The following is an 18,726-nucleotide window of genomic DNA, read 5'->3' as shown; positions in this document are numbered from 1 at the left end:
ACATTTTCAAATGACAGTGGAAAACTTTTGTTGCATTGTGGGAGTCGGTTTGCATGACAACGGTGGTCTGAGGCGCCGAAAATGAAACTTTTTTGAAAATGCTCCGTCTCAGTCTCTGTGGAAACGGGGGAAAATGCGACTTTTCTGAAATGCTGCTACTGTGCGTGCACATCACGGCCGGAGCAAATATTTGAAAGCATTAACAATGGCGAATACGCAAACATTCGTACGAACAGACAATGAAGTTGGATCGCTTTTACAGGTACTCTGAACTCTAAAACTACCAAGTCCCAAGAGAACATGGACTGGGACTCATGACACTCTGGAGGCAAACATTGCTGTTCCTGTCCAGCTACTCACTCATGTACAGAAGAACTTTTTACTACGACTGTGGTGTGCATGCACAGTCACAGCGTTTTTAAAAAGTTGCGTTTCCCCCCGTTTCCATGGAGACAGATTTGGCTCCATGCAAACCCGAAACCCAACGGAAGTGCAGTGAGAATTCCACACACCGGCCAAATCATTAGGTCCACGTGACTAACAGCAGGTGAGACCCACTTTAACGAGCAGTGCTGTCTTCAGTCTCCCGGTGCAGAAAACATTCGTTACCACATTGTTGGATGTTAATTTCTTCTTCCAATACATCCCAAAAGTGGACAGATGGTGCAACGTGGATGTGATGTTTAAATGAAGAGGCCAAAATCTCCACTATTAACATCCATTAAAACATCAGCAGCTGCCTGAACCGTTCACACAAGGCAGGATGGATCCATGCTTTCTTTGTTGTTTTCACCATATTTAAATCAGTGTTTGTATTGTGGTGAAGAGAGATCCACTGCTATAACAAACATCTGCAAATTGTAGCGCGTAGCAACTGGCCTCTATGTAAGGTTTAATTAAGAGACCGTCTTCTTCTACAATAATCTACATGCAAGGTCTTATCGACATGCTGCATGGTACATATTGCATATGACATGTTCAATTGTAGCTATGAATAAAATAACTGTGACCAGTGATGATAAACAGTGGGAAATTGTTAAAAAAAACAAAAAAAAAACACTAGCAGAATCCCTAATAGTATTGGTTGAGTATTCTTGGAGAATCTTTTCTGTCCTCCAACGCGCAGCAGCCTGAATAGAAATGAATCCATATATATGTATAAAAAACAAGCGTAAGGGTATCTGCATGCATTATCTAAAAATATGTCTGGAAATACTCCCTGTTGGAGACGGAGTGAGTGTGTGGAATGATAGCTACCTTACACACAAACACACACACGCACGCACGCACGCACGCACGCACGCACGCACGCACGCACGCACGCACGCACGCACACACACACAGCTCTCAGTCTGGCGTCACGTCACTTTTCTCCCCGTCCTAACTCTTCTTTACTTCTATTCTGCGCCTCCACCCACACATTATCCACTCTAAATCTCCTCAGCTGCTCTTGGGAAAAAAAAGAAAAAATTAATTTTTATGCGCCTCACAGAAGGGAAGATAATTCAACGCTGCTGCGAGTCCTGTAATGTAAGCGTGCTGTGCTACCATTGACTTTTCTGGAGTTAATTGACCTAATTATCAACAGAGGCAGGGGGAGGAGCCGCCAGTCAAAAGCACACAAGTCAATCCAATTGAACCTGAACTCGCTCAGTCTCGGCCTACCAACAGACTCCCGTGAGCGATGGGCGCGCACCGAATGGCCTCTGTGAGTTGGATGTGCAGAGGTGGGGTTATCAGCTGGCAGGTGGTTGATTTAGCAAGCTTCACAAATTGAGCTTTCTAATTAGAACTGCTTTGAAACACTCACTGGATGCTTAAAACAACATAAAAGATGAAAAACCACAAGTTATCTTATCTTCTAAGCTCATCCTTGCGTGTTCCTTTTGAGTGTGAAACATACAAACGAGTGAAGCCAATCACCTCCAGCACCTGACTTTTGGAATAAGACTGATCTCTCAGCAGGTCACCGTCAAAACCTCCGAGAAACACGCTGACAGGAGCCCCGCGCTCTTTTCTTTTTCCTCTCCCTGCAAGTATTCGCCGAGCAGAGTGGGAGCGTTTTGAAGGCAGCACTGTTTACTTGTTACTGCACTTGTTGCAAACACAGCGTGAAAACACTTTAATCTCTTTATCCGTCAATCTTCCATAACAGCATAAGGCAGCCAGGACGGAATGACAGTCCAACACAGAAAACACACACACACACACACACGCCACACACACACACACCTTCAGAATTTTTAAAGTCATCGACAACCAATGCAAACCCATTGAGAACCTGCAAACTCACCTTTCAAAAGCACTGATCCCGCAACCGAACCGGGGTCTACTTGCTGTGGGGTGAACTACCTCTACCACACAGTCACTGCAAGAAAAGACTGCAACCAGCCAATCAGAGATTAGACACTGACACACATGTGTTCTTCTATATAAATGAAAAAAAATAAAAATTCATGGTACCTGCATGGATTTAATGTTGATGATGTTGAATCACTTCTAAGTGGAGTATGATCGCAGGGTTTTTTCATGACTGGAGATGTGACAATACCACATTTTTCACAGATGAGTACAAGGACTAACCTTTAGCTACTTGCAGATACCGATTATCCATATGAGTACTTATTAAGTGCTATTAGGCCTAATTTATACGACATATGCACAGAATATGTGAAGACCATGCAATATTATGAACCACCTCCGTACAGCCTCTGCGTCAACGCTGCGTGTGTCTCCAACAGCCTTGAAGGCTCCAGTACAGCATCGTACTGCATCTGGACGGGAGACCCGACTCCTTTAACTGACTGAAGGGTTTATGAGTCGTTCAAAGTGCGCGTTATTCCTACTAACCCGCTGATTGTGCTTTGAGGGTTGGATTCAAACCAGTTAGATTTTCGACGATGTCACTTGGAAACTATCGGAGCGCAAGCACCCACTGAGAGATAGCGCATCAAAAAAAAGGAAGAGTAAATACAACCACGTCTTTAAAATGAATTAAACATATTTGAATGAATTCTTTAAAAAAGTATTGCCATTGCCATGAACCGCAGCCTCCCGCACGACGAACCGAGAAAAATGAAAACACTGCCTCGGCTTTGACGTGTGGATGGGCAAGACACAAATTTTCTGAAAACGATGATGTCATTGACCCACCTCTCGACCCTTTGACCCCGGAACCCTCCCCTTGACGTCACTTAACGTCAACAATGGCAAACGAAATGCTGCGGGCCGAACAGAGGCTGCTGATGCTATTTGGTTTAATGAGGAAAGATGTTGGATTTGTCGATTTCTCACATTTTTGCATGCTCCATGTCTTCTTTTCCAATGTTGGTTTTTGTCTGTGGCGGCGTTACAGCGCCACCTTTCGGCCTGGTATATGTTCTACACAACTTTGAGTAGTTTTCATGGTTTCATGTAGACGCAGATATTTCCTGCACTGATGAACGAAGGGCAGAAAAAAAGATCGCTTTGGCTGGTGTGGAGAGGACGATAGAGAGAGAAAGAGTGATATTATTTGGGCACCCATGGACAAATTTGGCAAATCGTGTAATTGGGGGAGCCTTATTTTTCATGTTGTCTGTGATTGTCTGTTAGGAAGTTATCAAATATGGTCACTAAAGGGGTGAAATCTAATAAAACTTGACTCAAACTAGCTTTATCTTAAATGCGTAGGTGCTTCATCATACAGAGAACAAAACATTAAACCATCCCTCAAGTGTTTGAGCTTGAACTTCAAGCCAACGTGCTTACGGACACAAGACATTAGCTTCACTAATGGCTTGCGGTTTCCAAAAAATTCTGTAAACTTGTCAGACTTCTATCAGCAGCTGACAGCATCAAATGGTCACTGAACAACCGCTGAACCGACGCTGGAAATAACTGCAGGCTGCATCTGCTACAAAAATACAACTGCGGGCAATCTGCAGGCTGTTAAGTAGAGGCGTTCACACTCGGTGCTTTCAGCCTCTCTGTCTATCCCCACACGCATCGCCATTACAGCTTCACTCCAGAGATGAGCCGGCATTATTTTGTCAATTACCCCCAATTACATGTTTTTTTTTTTTTAAATGAAAGTGATCACAGGAAAGCGAGGGGCGTTATTGCTCCAACCTTTTTCAAAACGGGGGGTAAAAAAGGCTGACTTCAAAGACGGGTTCCTTTACACTATTCATGAGTCTCCAGCATCTTCGAAGCCTTTTAAGAAGAAGCATGCGGCATAACTGCTGGCAAATGCTCGGTCGAAACGTCCCAGGCCAGAAAACACACCCGCGCTGGATTCCGAGCAGCCTGATAGGCGAGACGGGAGGAGGGAGATTCATTTCGGCATGCTTAATGCCTCAAAAATTAATGCTAAATCACATCTTCATGCATCAGTGGAGCTGCAAACACCTCCCGCCACTCATTGCTGGCAAGTTTTCACACTCGAATACTTTGTTTTGTCTTCTTCAACTCCTTCTTGGAGCAGAGTGAGCGCCTGACAGTTGTCCTGTCTGTTCCAGTGTAACCCAGGTTCCAGTGTAAGTATCCCATGGATCCTGTTTGGTCCTTTCACACGAATTGTCAGGGGCTTCCGAGTCAGAAGTCTCAGGAGATAAAAAGAAAAAGGAAAGAAAAAAAAGACGAGGAGCTGGTGAAAGTAATCATTTTAGCTCTTCCTTTCTCACTGACTCACATTCCTGTCTGAGACGCCAAAAGCGGAACGAAAACTCCTCATCCGATATGATAAATACAAGTGGAATGTGAAGGATGCATTCAGGCCGGTCGCCGTCGTTTTGAATGTTGCACTGCAGCTTTTCATCTCCGGGCGATTTGACTGTGGCACAACTGAAAGCGACAAACCTCGACTGTCGTCAGCTGAGGGAAATGGTGGCCGAGTTAATCTTCATAGTCCGTCTGCACAGAGACACTGACACACGTCACCTTCTGCCTTATCAGACCCAGAAGACGCTGTCTCAATTTTCATGAAATTTTTTATTTTTTTTTCTCTCTCTCTCTTCCTATTTTTAAGACCTTTTTTGTCTGATGAATGACAGCCAAAAGCATTATAAGGGAGCAAATGTGGACTGAATCCAGATTACAATTTTATACAGTCTGACTTTACAAACTGAGCGGCAGTGCAGGTGCGGGGTTATTCTTCTTCCTCCTGTTTATGTGAGACCATATGCAGCATAAAAAGTGCCGATATATCAAAATGATGACGCGTGTCCATAAAAGCTGGAAATAGTGCCAGAAGGTGACAGATTCACTGCTGGAGTTTATTTTCAGAATAAAGACTGGACCTGACCTGACTGCTGCTACACAAGCACAAAGAAAAGAAATGGTTTACAAAACTTAATTCATAATACATTTATGGCATTGTTTACCTGAAAATGTTTTCTAGTAAAAAGGCAGAAACTTTCATTGTGCGTATCTGTTTGCACAACAACGGTGCTTGAAACCACTGAACCCGCGCCTTTTTGAAAATGCTCCGTCTCTGTGTAAACGTGGGAAAACGCAACTTTCTTGAAATGCTGCTCCTGTACATGTGCACAACAGCCAGTAAATAGTTCTTCTGCACATGCACGAGTACATGGACAATAAAAGCAATGTTTGCCTTCCAGAGTGTCACGACTCCCAAGTCCATGCTCTCCTGGGACTTGGTGGTTTTATAACTGAAAGTTTACCCGTAATAACAATCCAACTTCGTCGTCTGTCCAAACGAATGTCCACGTACTCGCCATTGTTGATTTTTACCTCGTGTCGTTCTCTGCACATGTGTGTGTGTGTGGCTCCTTTACAAAAACAAACAACAGCATCCACTAGTGGCCTAACATGCTAACTACACCGTCTCCAGGTCCAGCAACCATCCAGCCGTGAAAAGAACCGGTGCCTGCTGCTGTGATCTGAAGCTGCTGAACACCTTGTGTGTCTCAGCACTCACACTTAACATCACGTAATTTATAAATGTCTGGGTGTTCAAAAGTTTGGCATCAGGTTAACATCTGCTGACCACTGTGAATGCTCATACGGATCCTGTCCTTTAACTCCTTGAATTTTATCATCGTATCTTGCACTTTGCCTTCCCGTTGAGCTTTTCACGGTACGGCCCGTCTCCGTTTTCTTTATCCCTGTCCAGTCAATGTTATTTTTAAAGTAGCAGTTCGGGCCGGCTGGCAGACACTATAAAAGCCCTTCCCAAAATGATTTGCGCGCTGATGATGTTCAAACTGGAATATTCATCCAGAAAAGTTTTAAAATTCCTGATTTACATCATCAAAAAAGTCCAACGATAAAGGTCATGGAGGGACCGTTGAGGAAATGCATCCCACTACAGCAACAACAGCATCTCTGCTAAAGCCTGAGCTGATTTACTGATGCGATCATAAACAACAGAAGGAAACACTTCCAGATGGATATCACATTGCGGCTGCACTCAAGCCTATAATAGATCAGCCACTTTGAAGTTTAACTTTCCCACATGCAAACAGACTTTTCTTTAATAATAATAAGCTCATACACAGGATCTTTGTTTAGCTCAGATTAATGAAGGAAAACTACAAATCTGTTAAAAATTTTGTCCAAAGACGACCACAGAGAAACACACTGTGGTGGGATTAGGACTTAATCTTCAGACACAGTTTGCACTACACTGTTACTTTAATCTTTTTCTTTTTAGCTCAATTCAAAGCACTCACAGCTTCTTTACTCCCAACACTTGAAGACTTGATGTAATTTAACACACCATTGTTGGTTCATAACATCGTTTTATTCTTCCTCTGAGCAATTTGCTTCCACATGCTCCTCAACCTTTATAGCTACAGCAGAAAGTTTTACATGTGATATTGGAAAAGGGGTGCGATTAAATAAGTTTCACTTCTTCTTTTCAGATATGTTAAACTACATATATGTGCTAGATGAGTATTTCTATGTGTAAGTGTGTAAGTCTAGGTAGGTCTGTTTACTATCTACTGGATATAGATTTATTTGTGTATATGTATATCCATATATTTATTTGCAAGGGGTTGATATATATATATATATAGTGCCAAAAGCATGCACATCAGTTTACTTGTCACTCTTAATTGTCCATGAATGTAAATGAGTGTGTGGTTGTCTGTGTCAACTGAGAACAGGATAAAAATGAATGGAAGATTATAATGCTGGATTCCTCCTCACAGTTCAGTGTGTTTTGATTTCTTGCAGGTGTTCAAACACTACGACGAAGCGGCAGGTTAACGTAGCTCACTGTGAAGACTTTTAATAGAAGAAGCAGCCAGCCAAACTCTTGCCTGAATGAAAAACACCGAGCTAAGAGACTGGAATCCATCCATCTTCCCCCAGTTCAGGGGCGCTGGAGTCGATCCAAGCCAACAAACGGACGGAAGCCCGGTCGAGTCAGCAGTCAATCATAGAGCAAATACAGAGAAACAGACTCACATTCAAAACCTACGGGTAATACAGAGTCACCAGTTAACCTTAAACGTCTGGATTTGGACTGTGGGAGGAAAACAATTTGTGCATAGAAAACGTGCAAACTCAGCATGTGCGGATGAAGAATCAAAATATTGATGAAAGCCACTTTCGTTGGATTTTTTTTTTGTGCAAGTTGAAAATGCAACTTCAGGAAAATGATCAGTCTCTGTGGAAACGGGCGAAAACACAACTTTTCAGCAAAACGCAAAACGCAAAAAAAAAAAAAAAAAAAACTTTTTTCATTTTCATTTGTTTTCATTTGAAACATAGTCGTGTCAATGGAGCATAAGAGCCTGAACAAACAGTCCTGAACAAAATTTTAATTAAAGTTGCACAAGTCAAATAGTGAAAAGCTAAATGAAACTACTGCACAGTATGCCTTAAAAAAAAAGAGTATTGTGCAAGTTTTAATAAAATAAATACATTGGGGGGAAAATGGATTGGGAGTCGAATTTTCAACCGTCCAATTGAGAGACGACTATACGAACCGAGCCCGAGCCGCCACCCTCTAGAGGGTTAACCTGAGGCGGCAGTGTAATAACAGCATGTAGACCCAAATGTTCAACAATTTCCTACCTTGGCTCATTCTTTCCCCCTCTGCTCCCTCACAGCCATAAATTACTCAGCTAATGCCCCAACAGCAGCCGCTATTGCTGAATCATTCAAAGGCCTCAATTAGCAATTAAGAACGTAATGAATAGAGGTCCTTGCTGGGCCATTTTCCGCTCGCAGCTCCGAGGGGCCCAGTGGAGGCTAATCTCTCCTGCAGGAGTTCTACAGTAAATACTGCGTAAGGTTGCAGAGAAAATAGCCTGTTCCCCGCCTTGCGGTGTGAAGCCGTGTTTACTGTGCAACGATAAATTCGCGTGAGACAGTTTGGCTCTGGAAACTCAACAAAGGAGGATGACTGGCTTTTCAGTTCCTACACCCCCATTACCTCCTGCGTAATACCTGTCTCGGGTTTGAATCGAAGAAGGAGAGGGGAGGTGGTAACAAAAGGTGAGCGACAGAGATACAGAGGTGGGGAGAGGGGAATGAAAGGAGGCGAGATGGAAGGAGGGAATGAGTGAACTTCAAAAAAAAAAGAAAAAGAAAAGTGGGAAAAAAAAGACATTTGCAATGCCAATCATCTTCAAGAAGCTTGGAAGTGGGCCTCGGACCTGAATATCAAACAAGGAAAATGCAGGGATACATCATGCGGTACGTCGGTAGGTCGGTAGGTAGGTAGGTAGGTAGCGCCGGCTTATAAATAATTACTGTGACTCTCCCCCTTTCATATTGCCATTCCATCAGCCTTTTATCATTTACATATTTTCCATACGTTTAATGAAGTGACTTTTTGAACTGTAAGGCGATGCTTCGCCGTGCGAGAGACCACCGAGCACGGAGGTCCTGTAAAGAAAATACGCTCCCATTTCCTCAGGGTTTATCTCCACCCACCACGACCACACGGGGAGGATTTATTGAGGCGTGAAAACTGAGGAGCGACGGTCACCAGCCTCAAAAAATGAGTCGTAACTATAATCGGCTCACAGCGACCGATCGGGTCAACCTGCGAGCACGTCAGCATGTGAGCCACACGGGCTGATGTGGATGAAGTCGTATCTGTGGAATATGTTTTATCTGGCATCTAAAATAGAATGGCGAGATACTGATCCTGGAGGCGTCATTGAGGCAAGCTGTTTCGTATCGTAGAGGAAGTATAGAGGCTCTGAAGTCACCAGAACAATGTTTTCTCAGACTTCTCTTTACAAATCTTCTGCTTCATCACAGTATGACAGGCTGGAGGGAACGAGTAATGCACCACTGTATTTTAATGTGTATTAAATAAAAGGTGTAGTCAGTGAAATCAAATTGTTACAGCTGCTAAGTTTTCAAGTGAAAAGAGAAAACCTTCATTATGACTGTTTGTCTAATATACAGTGGAACATGGAAACGGAGCAGCAGAACGGGTTCAGAGTGTCTCATGAGGGATGCTCTCCATGAACCATGAGCACAAGTGCTTTATGAATAAGAATAAGTTCTAAATCTCAAAGAAAGTACCAACACAAAAATGCTATGGGCATCATAAATGTTGCATATGCAGCAGCAACAAGCCCAGCAGAGTGAGAGAAAAGCCCAATTTAATGTATTTGTTCTTCTTCCGATTGGATCCGTTCTGGTTGCATTCTGTGCTTTGCTTGTCGATGTGTATCTGCATGGCAATGAGCATTATTTAGCATTTTGGAACGTAGGGTGTATTCACCCTGCTGCCACCAAATCTATTTCATACATTAAAATGAAACACATTGTCAGCTGGTATCTGCTGAATGAAATCAGCTCCTCGTTGTCTTTTTTTTCTTGTCTGCATTGCTGCTTTTTGACCTTTTACCCTCCGCGTGGAGTCGCCACCCCGGGTGCAGCTCCGGTCTGCAGCCTTCTGCTGTCGTAAAGCACAAACATATTTTTGGTATCAGCTAATTACTCACAGCTCCAGTGACCCAGTTACTTCTCAGCCTGGTGGAACGGAAGCCGCGTTTGGCATTTGCACAAGAGGAGAATTAAGGAAATGGAGAAATATGTCGGTGCCAAGAGATGTGGGAAAGCATGGCATATGTTCACATGCCCCCGAGCAGCGCTGGTGGACTTCACAGCTACAACGGCAGGTGGAGACGTGGCTGTTTGTTTGGGTGTTTTTTTTTTTTTTTTAAATCCTCCTCATTCAGTCAAATGCACAGAGCCGAGTAGGAGGAATATTTCATTTCAAGCATTTTCAGGGTGAGAGTAGGGGGATCTCCACAACTCTAAACTTGGAAAGCAAGAGCATGCGGCGTTAAAGTTCTTTGGAGTTATTGAAAATTAAACGCAGTTACTTGGTTTGATGTCCCTTATTCGGCCTTTGTTGACTCGTCTCATAGCATGAAGGTTGTGGGTTCCAGTCCAGCCTGAGCCTTGCTGTTTGCATGTCAGGGATTTTTGTAGTTACACAGTTTCAGTTTTTGCCCTTGCTGGTTGTTCACTGGCGTCGGCTCCAGAACCACACAACCTTCAGTTAGATAACGTGCTCTATTGGTGGCAGTTTTAGGACCTGTTCACACGACAACCTTTCAAGTGAAAACGCTTCAGTTTTGCAGTTTCGTTACTGAAAACTGTCGCGTTTGCACGGCAACATTGTCAAAACCATGTCTGTTTACCTGGAAACAGCATGAACGATGAAAACAATGCAGTTATAACGCTGGGCCACTAGTGGGCGCTGTTGTTTGGCGACAACAATGGCGACGACACAGACATTTGTATGGACAGATGATTGTCAACTCGAAAAGTCCCAGAAGACTATTGGGCTGGGAGTCACTCTGGAGGCAGCCATTGTTATTATCGTCCATGGATTTGTGCATGTGCAGAAGAACTATTTCCTATGTCTGTGGTCAGCATGCACCATAGCAGCATTTCAAACAATTGCAAGGAGTCGGAGCGTTTTCAAAATGAAGCTCACTCAAAAGACCACAAAAGTTTCCCGTTGCCGTGTGAACGGGGCCGTGTGCTGCTCACATGAGAACGATTCACGGAAAAGGAAATGGAACAAACGCGAACTTGGACTTGTTGGTGGAAGAAGGAAAATACAAACGTATCAGAGCATGAAATTGGCATTAAAAGAAAAACCCTACGAAAACTCTACAAGTCTACAAGTAAAAGTCATGTTGGGCCAGCTGAGGAAACCCTTCTGACCACAATAACAGCAGCATCTCATCAACATACAGGTCTGCGATCCTCAGTGCGCTTCGTTAGCAATATCCCCTTTGTGCCTATCTTTAGGGAATCCTTTGGTAAATCTGGGTGGAGTACCTGGTGGCATCTGAACATAGCTGTAGCTGCTAAACTACACCGTAGGAGGGAATGCGAGTGTGTGTGACCTGTCCAAGGTGTATCCTGCCTTCAGCCACAGTCAGAGGTCATCTGCTCCAGCACCCAGCAACGTTTGTTTGGATAAAGTGGTATAGAAGATGGAAGGACATTATACATGGAAGAAGAATAACTTTGCAGACTGTAGACACCAATTAAATTATAGATGAGATTTTTCACTTATTTGCTGCAGCTTGAGTCCATGAAAGTCACAGAAAGTCCTTAGAAACAGGTCAAAAGTTCAGTTTTTATGTTAAAATGAAAATTTTAACAATAAAGCACAGCTCAATGGAATTACTCAAGAAGATTCGAGGAAGGCTGTTTTCAGTGTAGCAGTTTAGTTTATTACAGATTTTTTTTTTCTATTTCGAACAATAGTATTCAAGACCGACATGATGATATGAAAATGTGAAAGATATTAGCTTCCATCTATGTGATCATTTGTGCAAAAATGTCACAAATTTGATTCGGTACGTTTTTCAATGAATTGCATTTAAAATATGTCAAATATAGGGTTTTTTTTTCAGAAGGAGACACAAAATGAAGCTGGCACTACCTTTTCAAATGTATTGCTTATGTGATGGGGGTCATGCAGTGCAGTGGTGTTGCACTCTTTTGTCTTAAAGCGAGAAGGTTGTTGGTTCAAGTCCAGACTGGACATTTCTGTGGATGTTCTCTCTGAGTGTGTGTAGGTTTTCTGCACTCTGACAGTATAAGAAGTGAAGATGTGTGACTGTCTTTCTCTCTGTAGTTTCCTGGTGATGGAGTCGTGACCTGTCCCTGCCTTTTCTCACTGCTATCCGCTGAATCAGGAATCGGATCAGCATGGTGTTTCCGCCGTTGCCGTGCAAACGTGAAACATTTCCGAAACGAGAATCATCCGTTTTCACTTGTTGTCGTGTAAACGGGGGTCTGAAGTTAATCCAACTGAGAAGATTAATTCTAATGAAAAAGTCTACAGTGAGACATAACAGGACTCAATATATAAATGTGGATATACATTTATGTATAAGCAAAGGCACCTTCATCATTGAAGTTATTAGTTTTATCAGTTATTTGTATGGAAGTTCACAGACTGATTAAAAATAGAGGGAAAGTCAAACTTTTTAATTTTCTTTTTTTTTTGTATTGTAAATTGTTGAGAATGTTGACGCCTAAATAGGCAGCAATAAGTATAAATATGTAATTTTTTTATTCTCTCCTTTTTAAAATGACCTTCAAAATATTTTCATCTGATGTTTTCATATGTCAGCTAACATCTAAGTCACACTTACATGTTCACTGTATGTAGTTTTCTAAGCCTTGGATTATCAACATATCTAATAGAAACAAAAAGGGTTTATTAAACATATTATTTTAGTTTGCGGGTATTTTCTGAAAGAGCCCACTGGTGAGCAGTGATGTCGTCAGAGAGTTTAGGCTCCAATCCCAAAAAAATTATATTTTTTCCGTGCAATAAGAGACTGTAGCTTGTATTTTGTGCTGTTCTAACAGGCGGTCAGTACGTCCTGCTGGAGTGGAGGGAGCAGGGGAAACTGAATGTTTAATGCCCTGGCATTACTTCCTAATGTGTACTCCACACACAAACGATAGGTGAAGCCCAAGTGTTGCTGAGAACCACCTCCGTACAGCTTCTGAGTCGACGTTGCTGACGGGCGACGTCACGTAATACTCTCCAGATTGTATAGGGGATCTTGTGCGAGTACAAGTACACCATGCAGTATCGGACCCGATACCCGATACCCGATACTGGTATCGTATCGGTGCATTCCTAATATTGTAGTCGGTCTTTTTCGTACTACATACTGTGCAGCTCAAAAAATAACTCCAGACATTCACCCAGCAGGTGACCCAACAGTTACACCACCAAAGGGTCTTGTACGAATATTTGGTTGTTAGAAGCACTTTAAATCTTAAATTCTACAAGCTGCTCATGTCTGACAAATGTCTACAAAGCACACATGTGCTTGTATATCTGTGCCTATATGAGAAAGAATATTTAGGTTTTGGTTTAAAATAAAAAAAATAATAAAAAGCTTCACTCGTTTCCCCCAAACAGAACAATTTATCATCTCCTAATATAGAGCAATACACTCGCATGTTCATGCAACAAATGCTGCATTTGAAAAGCTTGTTGTGTTCAACGTGTCACCACTCCAGGCAAGAAAAAAAACAAAAAAACCTTCATCTCTCCATTTCAAAAGACATCAGGCCCAATTATAAGTCACTGGAAAGCTCAGCGTTAAACTGTGTAGAGGAAGCCAAACTAACAGCAGGGAAACACTAGGTTTTTCTTACTTCGTACTGCACACTCACTTCTTTCAAACAGTGTTTAAGCCATTTTCATAGTCATTAATTCTGTGGTCAATCTGGCCATGTTCTTAAGTTTATTATGTCAGAAGGATTGAAGGATGAAATAGGCAGCGGCTGTGCTTAGCAGTTGCAGATTCCATTGAATATTAGTTTATCTTTATAAGTCTGCATATTGGTAATTTATTCTTTTTGCTGAATCTTCTCATCAATAATGTCTAAAATTGATTTTTAAGATGATAGTGCATCTTCCTCCCTGTAACTTCAGCTGAAGAAAATGTGTCATTAGATGGACTCATGCAGTGCCGCTTGCTCAGTTAATGCGTAGCAGCAACACTACAACTACTCACAACTATGTGCACATTATTAAAACGGGCCCAGACCTTTCTAAGTCATCTGCAGTAACTAGTAAAGCAACAACTTCGCAAATGCTGCTTCTGCACATGCAAATTTGAGTCACCTGGATTGGTAATCCAACATTATATCTGCGTACTCGCCCTTGTTAAAGTTTACAGTATATTGTTCTCTGCATGTCTGTCTGGTTTTATTACAAAAACAAACAACAGCATGCACTAGTGGCTCTAGTTGAAAACTACATTGTTTTCAGTATTTCCGCCGTTTCAGTGTAAATGAACATCATTTTCAAAACGTGGCTGTATAAATTACTTTTTTTTAAGCAAAAATGCCAAAACAATTCGTTTTCGCTCGAAACGTTGCGTAAACAGGGTTTAACAGCATCTTATTTTCACTTTCTTTTTGAAGCAGGTTGAAAACACAAACTCACTAACATTTGTAAATAAATCTATGAGCATAATTTGGTACATACACATGATATTCCCTTTTAATGAATCCAGATGCATTTGATTCATTCTGTGTTGTACGTGTGATGTCAAGTTTTAAAAATAAACTTCTGTAGATCAGGCTCAGAGCTGTATTAGTCTTGGATTGAAGCAAATAAACTCTCCCAGATAAACCCCATGGAAGTCCATTGGGTGGAAAAGTGTTATCTTTTTGGTTCTTAGCCGTTGCAGTGAGCCTGGAGCAGCTCAGATGGAGACGGGAGAGGCCAGGGGTTAGTGAGTAGAGATACTCCACACTTCCAGGCAGGAATCAGTTGGCTCCAGCTGCCGGAGTAATAAAGTGCTGGCAGCTGTCCGTGGTGCTGAAATCAAGCGCTATCTTTTTGAATGGATGTAGAGGGGGACAGATAAAAGGAGCTGTCCGTGGTGCTGAGATACTGACGCTACGAGGGAAAAGGCTGAGCGTCAGGTGCGAGTGTTTCTGCTGCTTCTGGGGAGGATGACTTGATAAAGACATGCATGTTCCTATCATTTCATCTCATGTTGTTTTTTTCTCACATTGGTAAGACCCTGTTTACCCGATAAAGTTTTCAAGTGAAAATGGACAACGCTTGTTGCGTTTTGCGTGTCTGTTCACACAACAATGCTGCTCGAGCCACTGAAAACACAACTTTTAAAAAAATATCCCACAAGGTAGGAGGGCTTTAAATGCCCAACTCGGTCTCTGTGTAAAGGATGGAAAGCACAACATTTTAAATATGCTCTGACTCCGCCTCCGTGGAAACCTGAAATAAGAAACTTTTAGAAAACTGTCTCAATGTAAATGGGGGAAAACAAAACTTTTTGAAAACGCCCCGACTCTGTCTCCGTGGACACGGGGAAAACGCAACTTTCTGAAAACCCTGACTCTGTGGAATCTGAGGGAAAACGCAACTTTTTGAAAATGCTGCTCCCGTGCATGCACAACATGCTGGAATAAATAGTTCTTCTGCACATGTGTGAGTAGCTGGACAATAACAACAATGTTTTCCTCCAGAGTGCCATGACTCCCAGTCATTCTTCTCCTGGGACTTGGTGGTTTAATAGTTGACAGTAACCATAACAGCAATCCAACTTCATCTTTTGCCCATACGAATGTCCATGTACTTGCCATTTTTTTTAAGTTTATAGTATATTGTTCTCTGCACACACCTGTTTCATTATAAAAACAACAAACAATGCCAAATGGAGGCCTGGCATGTTAATAAGTACATCACTTTCAGCGTTTGTGTCATTTCAGCTTTTTTGAAAAAGAAAATTGCAAAAATGATGTATTTTCACTTGGAACATTGTCGTGTATAAAGGGCGACCCAGTAGCTCCTCATCAATCTGCTTGTTGACACGCAGACTGAAAGTCCGAGCCGCTCAGAAATGTTTCTCATCCGTATCTCGCTGAAGATGGACTGTGCGGTGAGTACAGTCCATCTCTCAGCCGCTTCTGTGGCGGCCCACACATCACACCCCTGCAGGGGTCAATGTTCGCCCGGACCCACTGGTGCAGAAAAGCAAAGAGCGGAGGCCTCCACTGGACAGAGACAGATTAACCAACCTGGTCTAGAAATGCCTCGCTAAACTTTATTCCTCTCCCTCTCTGTCTCTCTCTGAGCTCATAGTCATTCCGTGCATGCGTAACACACCGCTGGCTATTCCAGAGCCTGCCTCCCACCTCATCCCTTCGCCAGAGATAAGTATTGTTTGCGTAGCAGCACATTTCATGCTCGGCTTCCCCCACCTGTTCCCTGACCTGCAAAGTCTGAAGGGCCGGAATAGCTGTCAAATGTCTTCACAGCTATCTTTCCAACGATGATTGAAAGGTATTTTTTGTCTCAGGGAGAGAAAGTTTCCTCTAACCAAGTTTAAAAACAAAACTTTGACTCAAGGATTTTCACTGAAGGTGATCTGTGCGGTCTCTGTTTTGCCCCCCCCCCCATAATTGTAGGGCGTTTCTGTGTGTTTTGGGGATTTGTCGCCTGCAGGTTTGGGGCTGACTTCTGGCCGAGTTTCAAGGTCAAAGTATTAATCGAATCTATCGGGTTGATTTGCATAATGAACCGCTGCAGCTTTTTTCTGACCCCTTTTCCCTCCATGTGTTTCCCCATTGACTCATTCATGCCAGTATACCAGCCAGTATAAGAACATTCATACATTAACTAATGACTGATTTAATTACTTTTTTTTTTCTTCTAATTATCATAAATAAAAACTACTTACTTGGAGAAATAACGGTTGTGTTATTTTTCTCAACTAATTCTCTCAATTTCTAATGACTGATTCAGTTATTAAATTCAGCTGAAATTACATCATTTAGTCGGGGTGAAGATGCTCTATAATCTGGATGTTAGTGGAAGGAAGATGCTCTATAATCTGGATATCTTTTAAACAAATGAACGTTGTGACAAACCAACATTCACACAGTTATTAGAAGGTGAAATGATGTTAGTCACAGCTCCTGCAGCTGCAGGATACCTCTAATCTGATTTACTTTGGACATCTTTACTGTCATGAGGACATAGTTCATTATTGAAAGAACCATTAAAACTATAGTTTTGGCTGATGATAAAGGCAGCCCTGTGGGCAGGACACAGAGTGACAACCCTTTAAATATTTTTAAATAGGACAAAAATAACTAAGAATCTCACTGAAACTTTCTTGATTGTATGTGAGAAACTAATCCATAAGCTGACGGCTTGATGCCACTTTACTGACGATGTAGTGGTGCAGGGGTTCTTTTAGCTGGGTTTAAACCACATGACACATCTGCAGGTGGTACTTTATGGATGAATGCTACATTTGGATGTTTTTTTTTAGGTTTTTTTTACATGTCAAGGTTAATGGTTGAGATCAGGTGAAAATGTAAAGCAGAACTCTTGTCGTATGTCGAAAGTCCTTATATACAGACTGCAACTGCAGTGGCATAAATTTGAAGTTTACTAAAACAACTAATGGATTTATTCCTCAAGTGTGTCTTCTTTTTTTTTTTTTTTTTATGATCATCATGGTTTCTTCTCAGAAATGAAAAGAAATAACCATGCTGAGATGAACACCCACTCTTCTGTTCCTTGGTTGAAATTGTGATAAATGCAAGCGAATCCTGAAATCTCTGACTTATTCATCTCGTCTCTCTTATAGATAAAGACTGCAATGTGTCTAACTGACCTCTGAGTGTTTCTGCTGAGCTTTGATTCATTGAAAGATTAAAAAAAAAAGAAAAAACGATGAGTGAATACAAATCCAGCTTTGTCCAAGTCAGTTTAAAAGCAATAGGGGGGAAAAAGTTCCAGCAAAAGTGCCAAGAAAACACCCAAACTCCAGCAAAGTTCATATTCTCATCTATTAAGAGACGGAAAAATCCTCTGAGATGAAGATCCAAAGTGTTATTTTGTGCGCCAGAGAAACACCGCAGGATGAGAGAAAAGCGCCAAGATCACACCAAAACAAGCCAAGACACAGAGGGAGGAGGGTGGAAACAAGATAGAGAACAAGCAAAAGGTTGGAAGTGTAACAAGAAGCTTCTGGATAGAAAAGAAAGAGACAGAAGAAAAGAAGAAAAAAAAAATCAAGAGCGTCCGCAAGCACGTAGAAAGGCGCTATTTCTCACTCAGCACCCAAGATTTCAATGATCGCATGCAGAAAACACGTCGGAATACCAAGAGAGGGAGGAAAAAAAAGAGGCTTAAGAAAAGGGCATTGCAGAATGTACTCACCGAGTGGGAGTAAAAAGGTTGAATTAAAAAGAAACTGGGCTGATCGGCGGTGTGCAACCGTGTGTGCGCCGAGCCTCTCTGCGTCCTCCGGTGCGCTCCGATCGCTGCCGCTGCCACTGGAGGAGTCATGTGACTCGGGATTGGCCGGAGTTTGTGAATCAGCACGAGCTTTTCACCCGGTGCTGCCTTCTCACTGATGGGAGCTTTATTTCCTCCTCTTCCTCCGCTGGTTGTGTCACAGATTTTTTCCCCACTACAGTTTCCCAACATAGGGTCCACGGCGAGACGTGAACCGACGAGCCATTTCTGTCACTTCCTTAAAAGAGGAAATTTGATGGAAACATGTTTAACCTGCAAAGTTTAGATTTATTAAAGCTTACATTTTTAGGGGGAGTTTTGACTCTTTTAAGCTTTTTGCAATAGTTTTTATCTTTTTCCCTTATTTTTATTATTATCGTTATCGTTGTCGTTGTCGTTGTCGTCGTTATTGAGGAGATACATGTACTATCTCGACTACAGTCTTAGGCCCTGTCCACGCAAGG

At 42.2% G+C, this 18,726-nt stretch overlaps 1 protein-coding gene across 2 annotated transcripts in view; it reads right to left on the bottom strand.

The window, feature by feature from the left end:
* Positions 1–18,296, bottom strand: part of LOC308120565 (RNA-binding Raly-like protein) — a 53,409-nt gene extending 35,113 nt beyond the window's left edge. The window contains exon 1 of one of the 2 annotated variants that reach the window (XM_080481233.1): positions 18,185–18,296. The gene's annotated coding sequence lies outside the window, so the exon portion shown is untranslated. The remainder of the gene's footprint in view (positions 1–18,184) is intronic. The other variant, XM_080481232.1, reaches the window with a different exon arrangement.
* Positions 18,297–18,726: the final 430 nt, after the last annotated feature.

Source organism: Lipophrys pholis (genome assembly GCF_963383615.2).
Source record: "Lipophrys pholis genome assembly, chromosome: 1".
Classification (NCBI taxonomy): domain Eukaryota; kingdom Metazoa; phylum Chordata; class Actinopteri; order Blenniiformes; family Blenniidae; genus Lipophrys; species Lipophrys pholis.
The sequence above is the reverse complement of the archived record's forward strand: the minus strand, read 5'-3'. Positions and strand labels throughout refer to the sequence as shown.